At 32.2% G+C, this 6,412-nt stretch overlaps 1 protein-coding gene across 1 annotated transcript in view; it reads left to right on the forward strand.

Moving 5' to 3' along the window:
* The first annotated feature begins 1,034 nt into the window (after nucleotides 1-1,034).
* The window catches only part of LOC122532323 (ATP-binding cassette sub-family G member 4-like), a 14,029-nt gene continuing 8,651 nt past the window's right edge, over nucleotides 1,035-6,412 (forward strand). Inside the window, exon 1 of the mRNA XM_043661017.1 lies at nucleotides 1,035-1,250. The gene's annotated coding sequence lies outside the window, so the exon portion shown is untranslated. The remainder of the gene's footprint in view (nucleotides 1,251-6,412) is intronic.

A 6,412-nucleotide genomic window follows, 5' to 3' on the forward strand; every position in this document is an offset into this window, starting at 1 on the left:
AACTTCTCATAAAAGACAGAATGGCGAATCAAATAAATCGCGTGAGAAATTTTAACTGTTTTGACACTAGCTACGTCAACAAACTGATTGTCGTCGTCTTTTAGTTTCGTTATGAAAATACATTCATTTCAATTCATCACGATAAAAACGAAGCGAATAACTTCATAATTTAAGATTCTTGCTTGAAGGTTCAATTCTAGATAATAATAAACTTCAAATTGTGGGATTTAAGAAGTTAAAATTTGCCAAGGGACAGTACGTCAAGGAATAGAAACTAAATTCTGAAAATAACTAAATTCTAAAGAATTCTAATCTCTAACTGTGGGATTTAAGAAGTTAAAATTTGCCAAGGGACAGTGCGAAACTAAATTCTGAAAATAACTAAATTCTAAAGAATTGTAATCTCAAATTGTGGGATTTAAGAAGTTAAAATTTGCCAAGGGACAGTGCAAAACTAAATTCTAAAGAATTCTAATCTCAAATTGTGGGATTTAAGAAGTTAAAATTTGCCAAGGGACAGTGCGAAACTAAATTCTGAAAATAACTAAATTCTAAAGAATTTTAATCTCCACGTGTACAAATACGAATGCTGCAAGTGGATTCTGAAATTGAAATGCGAAAAGCTACTGGAACATTTCCAAATCCGCGAGTTAAGCTTCAAGAAACAAAAATTGCAAATTACAAAGGCAAAATTGCAAAAATCCACGGCAGAAACTTTGAAATCTCTGCGGCAAAGAATAAAAATTGCCAAAGAACTCGGAAATCTGCGTTGAACAATTAAAATTCCCACCAAACGAAGAGAAAAAAAAAAAAAAGAAAAGAAGAAATAAAACAAAAACGAAAACTACCAGTCAGATGGATAAAGTGTATCAGGAGTGCAATTAACGAAAAAAAGGAAGCAAGGCACGAGGAAAATAGAATGAACGTTGAAAACAGGTTAGCCAATGACGCAGATATTCCGGGGAATCTCGTTCGTAGTAACGAGCGAGGAGTATTAACACGATTCACTGCACGTATATATATATATGTATTCGCTCGCGACTCCCATTCTCGGTCGCGCAGTGTTTTCGAGTTGGCGCGCAAGTCGACTCTTCGAGGCTGTTGTCGGAGTAAAACGACACGAAATCGTGGAAATCAATTTGGAAGCTTGCGAAACGCTTGACGTTGGTGTGAAGTTTCGGGGAAACGCTTGAAGAGAAATTAATATTTGGAGTCGAAGGAGACGAGTACTCGAGTTTGCTTTCTTTCCGGTGAGTGGATCGATCTGATCGATCGTTGGAAAAGTTTTCTGAAAATGTGTCAACAAAATGCTCAAAGGGGAGCATTTGTTAAAGTTACGAAATCACGAGGCTTGTATGGTGAATAATTGTGAAATCACGGTGAAAAAAACCAAGTGGACATAATAGTAATACATTATAGACAGTCAATCGCATTTTTGAGTGGGTATCAATTTAAAAAATTTCTTGAAATCTTTGCTCGGACGTCGTATCGATCCAAAAAACCGGTTATTCTAATTTCAATTATGAAATAATTATTGGAAATATCGGGTGGTCGCGATTAAGATACGCGCGAACGAATAAACTGCGTTAATCTTAGTCTATTAATGCGTTAATTTTAATCTGTTTATGGCAAATTAATTTCGACTGGTGCAAAAATACATGCAATGAGTAATAACGTGAGAAAAATATATAAAATATCGAGAATGGAGTAATCATTACAACGTATGATACAGTGAATAAAATAAATCCTCGATTAGATCTGTAATTATTTTCAAACCCAAGGGCACACAGATTTACAATTCACTAGCGAAAATGTAACCGACAGTATAACTTGGCTTTAATCTTAAAGTTAAAGTTCAATTCGATCAATTGGGGAGTTCAGGAAAAAAGAAAAAAAAAACACTTGCCCACCATTTTCCAAAAAAGCAAAAGATACATATATTTACTTCGAAATGTTCTTTTATGAATAATATAGCATATGATAAAAGGCACACGAGGCTTTATCTGCTGCATTATCACACGTAGACAATGTGTTTTTTTTTTTTTTTTTTTTACAAGTTCCGTTTAAAAGAGATTACAAAGTATAAAGAGTATGAGAATAGAATAGAGAAAAGCATGTGAAACGTCCATCGATAATTTCTTATTCAGAATTTCATTTCAATTGTTCTCAGCAACATGAATTATGTAATTATTCTCACAACAATCTGCATTAAAATTTCTCAATTTCATTCGTAACAGATACGCGCACGGTCCGAAACATAATTTTGCCCTTTTGTAATGAAACAATTTCGAATTTACGGTAACATCCTTTCCTTAATTCTGTAAACCCCAAGAAAAAAAAAAAAAAAAAGAAGTACAAACACTAGTGCTGTTTTCACATATTTTCGATTGATTATATTAATTTTTTTACAACAATATAACTGAACGAACAATATAACTGAAAGTTTTACGAGGGAAATTTTAAAACGAGCCGAGTTACATCACTGATTCAGAACGTTAGCTTGATAATGTTCTTGCAGTAGAGATGCATAAAAATTCGTATCGAAGTCAATTGAAATTAATGCGGTCAATTGCGATAACAATTATTGTTAAAAATGTTTGTCAGTCACGTGCCTCGTCACCTCGTCACCTCGACACGTTCGCTGATTTGATTCAAAAACTAGTGATTTTACGATACGAACGTCAATTCTTGAATATCGCGCTAAAGTTTCAATTTGCGTCTGACATTCAAATTAAAAGCTTGAGATATTTATGTGCAATATTTATGTATAATGCATGTATTAACTCACGTGTTATAAGTAAAATGTCACGATACTGACGTCGATGCAAGAAACTATAAATCACGGAACATATTGTGGAATAAATAATCATAATACATGTCGTATAAAATCGTGTTTGAAATGATAATGGAGCGAATATTAGAATTATTAGTATATTATTACGATTATTATTATTATTATTATTATTATTGTATTACGATTATTAGTAAGAACTGAACTGATTTAGAGAGTATTGCGAAATTTGCTGAATCCTTAAATAGTCACATGAAAAAAAATCTATTGTATACGCGACATCGATTGAACATGCTGAAATACTACGAAATAGAATAGAGCAAGGCTTCCGACAAATTCGAGAAACACCAGGAATGATAGAGAGAGTAACCAGTTCAATGACAAGACGCGTGAAGGCTTGTCTTTAAATGCAAGGTGGTCATTTCGAGCATCTTTTGTAAAAGTAGTTAAAACAGAAAATTCATTATGTCTCATAAACGAAGACAGACAGGACATATATTTATCTGACTTTTTTTCATTATTTTTAGGCGTACAATCAGCTCCCGAAAGGGGGTTCCACAAGTTACGAAACACCCTGTATAATCATAGATTATAGAATAGAATAATGAGATCAATTATAACTCATCATACACAGAAAAGTCCACGCGTCTGTTTAAATTTTCAATATTTAAAACATAGAGAAATCTATTCTGCGAATTTCATAATTTCGTCGTCAACATTAAACTAAAGATAGAAAAATAACGTTGGAATAATGTCTTAGGAGGAAATAGTAATTAAATAAAGAGTCGTGCTGCTTAAAATAACGTTGATGATGAGGCAAATGATTGATTGTACGTGTAAGGTGTTTCTATGCTTTTACTGCAAAACAAATTATCAGCGCATTCTATGAAAAGAAAAAAAAGAAAAAAAGAAAAATAAACGCAAAAAGTTGTAATAGGAAATGCTATTAAACCTCCTTATCGTTTAATATGGAGTAGATATGTATATTATCGATTTACGTTATTATTTCCTTAACTTCAATGCAAACCAGTAATCAACAGCCAATGCAAAAATGTTGATGCATAAATATATATATATATCAGGCAGGAATGTTCTTATGACATTATGTCCTATTATCATTTCGAATTTTTATTACAATTTTTTTAACAAAACACTTACGATAAACACACCTATGTTTGTATAAAAATTTTTCTTATTTTTCATTTTGGAATTATATATATAAAATTATTCTATTCAATTTATTTTATACATATATATATATTTAATATAAATATATATATATATATTTTTTATACGAATCCGAGGAAAAAAGACACGTTAATTAATAGAAGTAGAATAATAATTTCCGCGTCAGCTTTTTACATGGGTTGAATGCGGAACGGAAAGACGACATTGGAAAATGAATAATAAAATCACAAATGTATGCATACAGACGTATCGCACGTGTACATAATTATCACCAGAAATGGCAATGATCATTTATCTCCCAACTCGATCGAATTCTTATTTATGAATTACGATGAGCGTGAAAATTTGTGAGCCGCGGATCGAGACGAGAAAAAACAGGATTTTCCGTGCGATTATTTTCGATTACTTCTTTGCAACAGAAAAGAGATATAGTTACGATGTTTCACAATTTGATATGAAACTATAAATTTTACTATCTAATGACATCCACGTGTTCGCTAGCTTAAATTGCTGGTCTCACTAATAATAGGTACTGTCGCATGTTACTTCTGAGTGACACTTGCATGAACTTAGACTCGTACTTCAATAAAACACGTGATTCATGGTTTCTTGATTTCACACGCGTGTGAAATAACAAAAAGATAATGTCGAATATCATGGGTCATTCCCATAACGACCCTATTAAATCAAATGTATCGAAGAGTTACATTTCTGTGTTATATCTCGTGTCATAAATTTCATCATTTATTGTTGCAAACGCTCATTCATTGACCAAGAGACATACTTACATGCTTTCCTTATTATTTCTATCAGCTTCCTTCTTTTTCTTCTTTCTCGTATCAGTCCGGAATGTTTCGTACAGTTCACATTTACTTGGCAATCACAAAGTACATTTACACGTCGCTCTGCATTTCTTTGTCTCATTAGTCATGTGTATTTATTTATCTCTGATATGTAAACAACATGTCATATTTATTTATTACTTTGTCCACTATAACTTTATTTTATTTGTTTCGTAAGACAAATTATAAATGAGCGGATTGTGATTAATTGCAACCGACAGATGCAATCGTCAGGTTCATCTTGCAAATATGACGAGTGCCATGAAAATTGCTCAATTGAATTATTGCAGCGTTTGGCTTGCAATTAACTCTTTCAAAAGAAAGGATGATGCTCTATAATTTCATCTCCTATCCTTCCGAGGCTTTTTCGCATTTAAAATCTGTTTCGCGACGTACCGTACGATAGACTCGCGTCGCTTCGAAGTGAGCAAAACTTTATGTAACTGAACGATCTTATTGTTGCACTTGATTGTTGGTTACGTATACTAATTGACTATGACGTAGTAAGCAATTGCAGGAGGGAAAAAAAAAAAAGGAAAAAGGAAAAAAATGTGCAACGAGTTTTATTTCTCTGATTTGCTATAAAATTGCGAACATATTTATTGCCATATATAGGTCAAACGCGATAAATACGAGCGGTAATAATAGCGTGTATAATTGCGTTGCATTATAATTACTTAATTACTTGTAAGATAAAAAGTAAACTACGTTACTGGTCAATCTAGGATACGAAAATAGTCGCACGTACAATTTCATCGGACGATTGAAATTGCAGCAACAGAGTATTATATTATTGTTAGAATAAAAATAACTAACACGGATAAAAGCAACAACGTAGTAGGTACTACGTTTCAAGCGTTGATGATCATAAAAATTTATATCAATTTTATTAAAAGAAAAAAAAAAAGAATAAGATAAAACAAAATTCTTAATTTAGAAGAATGGAATTCCTAGTGCTAAAGTAAATGACTTTCACGTCAGATAAACATAATGCCAAGGTGTTACCAAGGCTCTACTTGCCTTGAAATCATCGTTGTGCAACGCGTTTCATAATATTCCTCCGCAATGTGAAAAGAGATGATGTTGTACTATTGTAAAGTCACACGTTGTATATTCTATGATAGTAAGGCAAAGAATATCTCTATCTTATCTACGGTCCTCATCACTTAGAATACTAAATTCTACTACACAGAACATTAGAGCATTAATTATAAAGTGTAACGTAGATTATAAATAAATCTGGACATACGTCGGTTTCATTTTCACAATCGGATATAAAACTATAATAATCTGAAATGAAATAACGTTCGAAGGGTATAAATTGTAACACTGCAATATTACAATTAACATACGAGATATCGAGGGAAACAGTACTTTATGTCATACTATAGTTAGTAGCTGATGGATCATCGAGTTTCGAAAATCAACTAATCATAAATACTTCTACTTCTTGTTTATTCCTTCACTCCGTTTTTTTCGTCAGGTTCTTGTTTTTTTTTTTTTTTTTTTTTTTTTTTGTTAATGGGAGTAAACCGTCGTTTCAATATGATTCATTTGCAAAAATAATTGGATAATTAATTGTTCTTGGAAG

Source organism: Frieseomelitta varia, unplaced genomic scaffold, assembly GCF_011392965.1.
Source record: "Frieseomelitta varia isolate USP_RPSP 00005682 unplaced genomic scaffold, Fvar_1.2 scaffold_447, whole genome shotgun sequence".
Classification (NCBI taxonomy): Eukaryota; Metazoa; Arthropoda; class Insecta; order Hymenoptera; family Apidae; genus Frieseomelitta; species Frieseomelitta varia.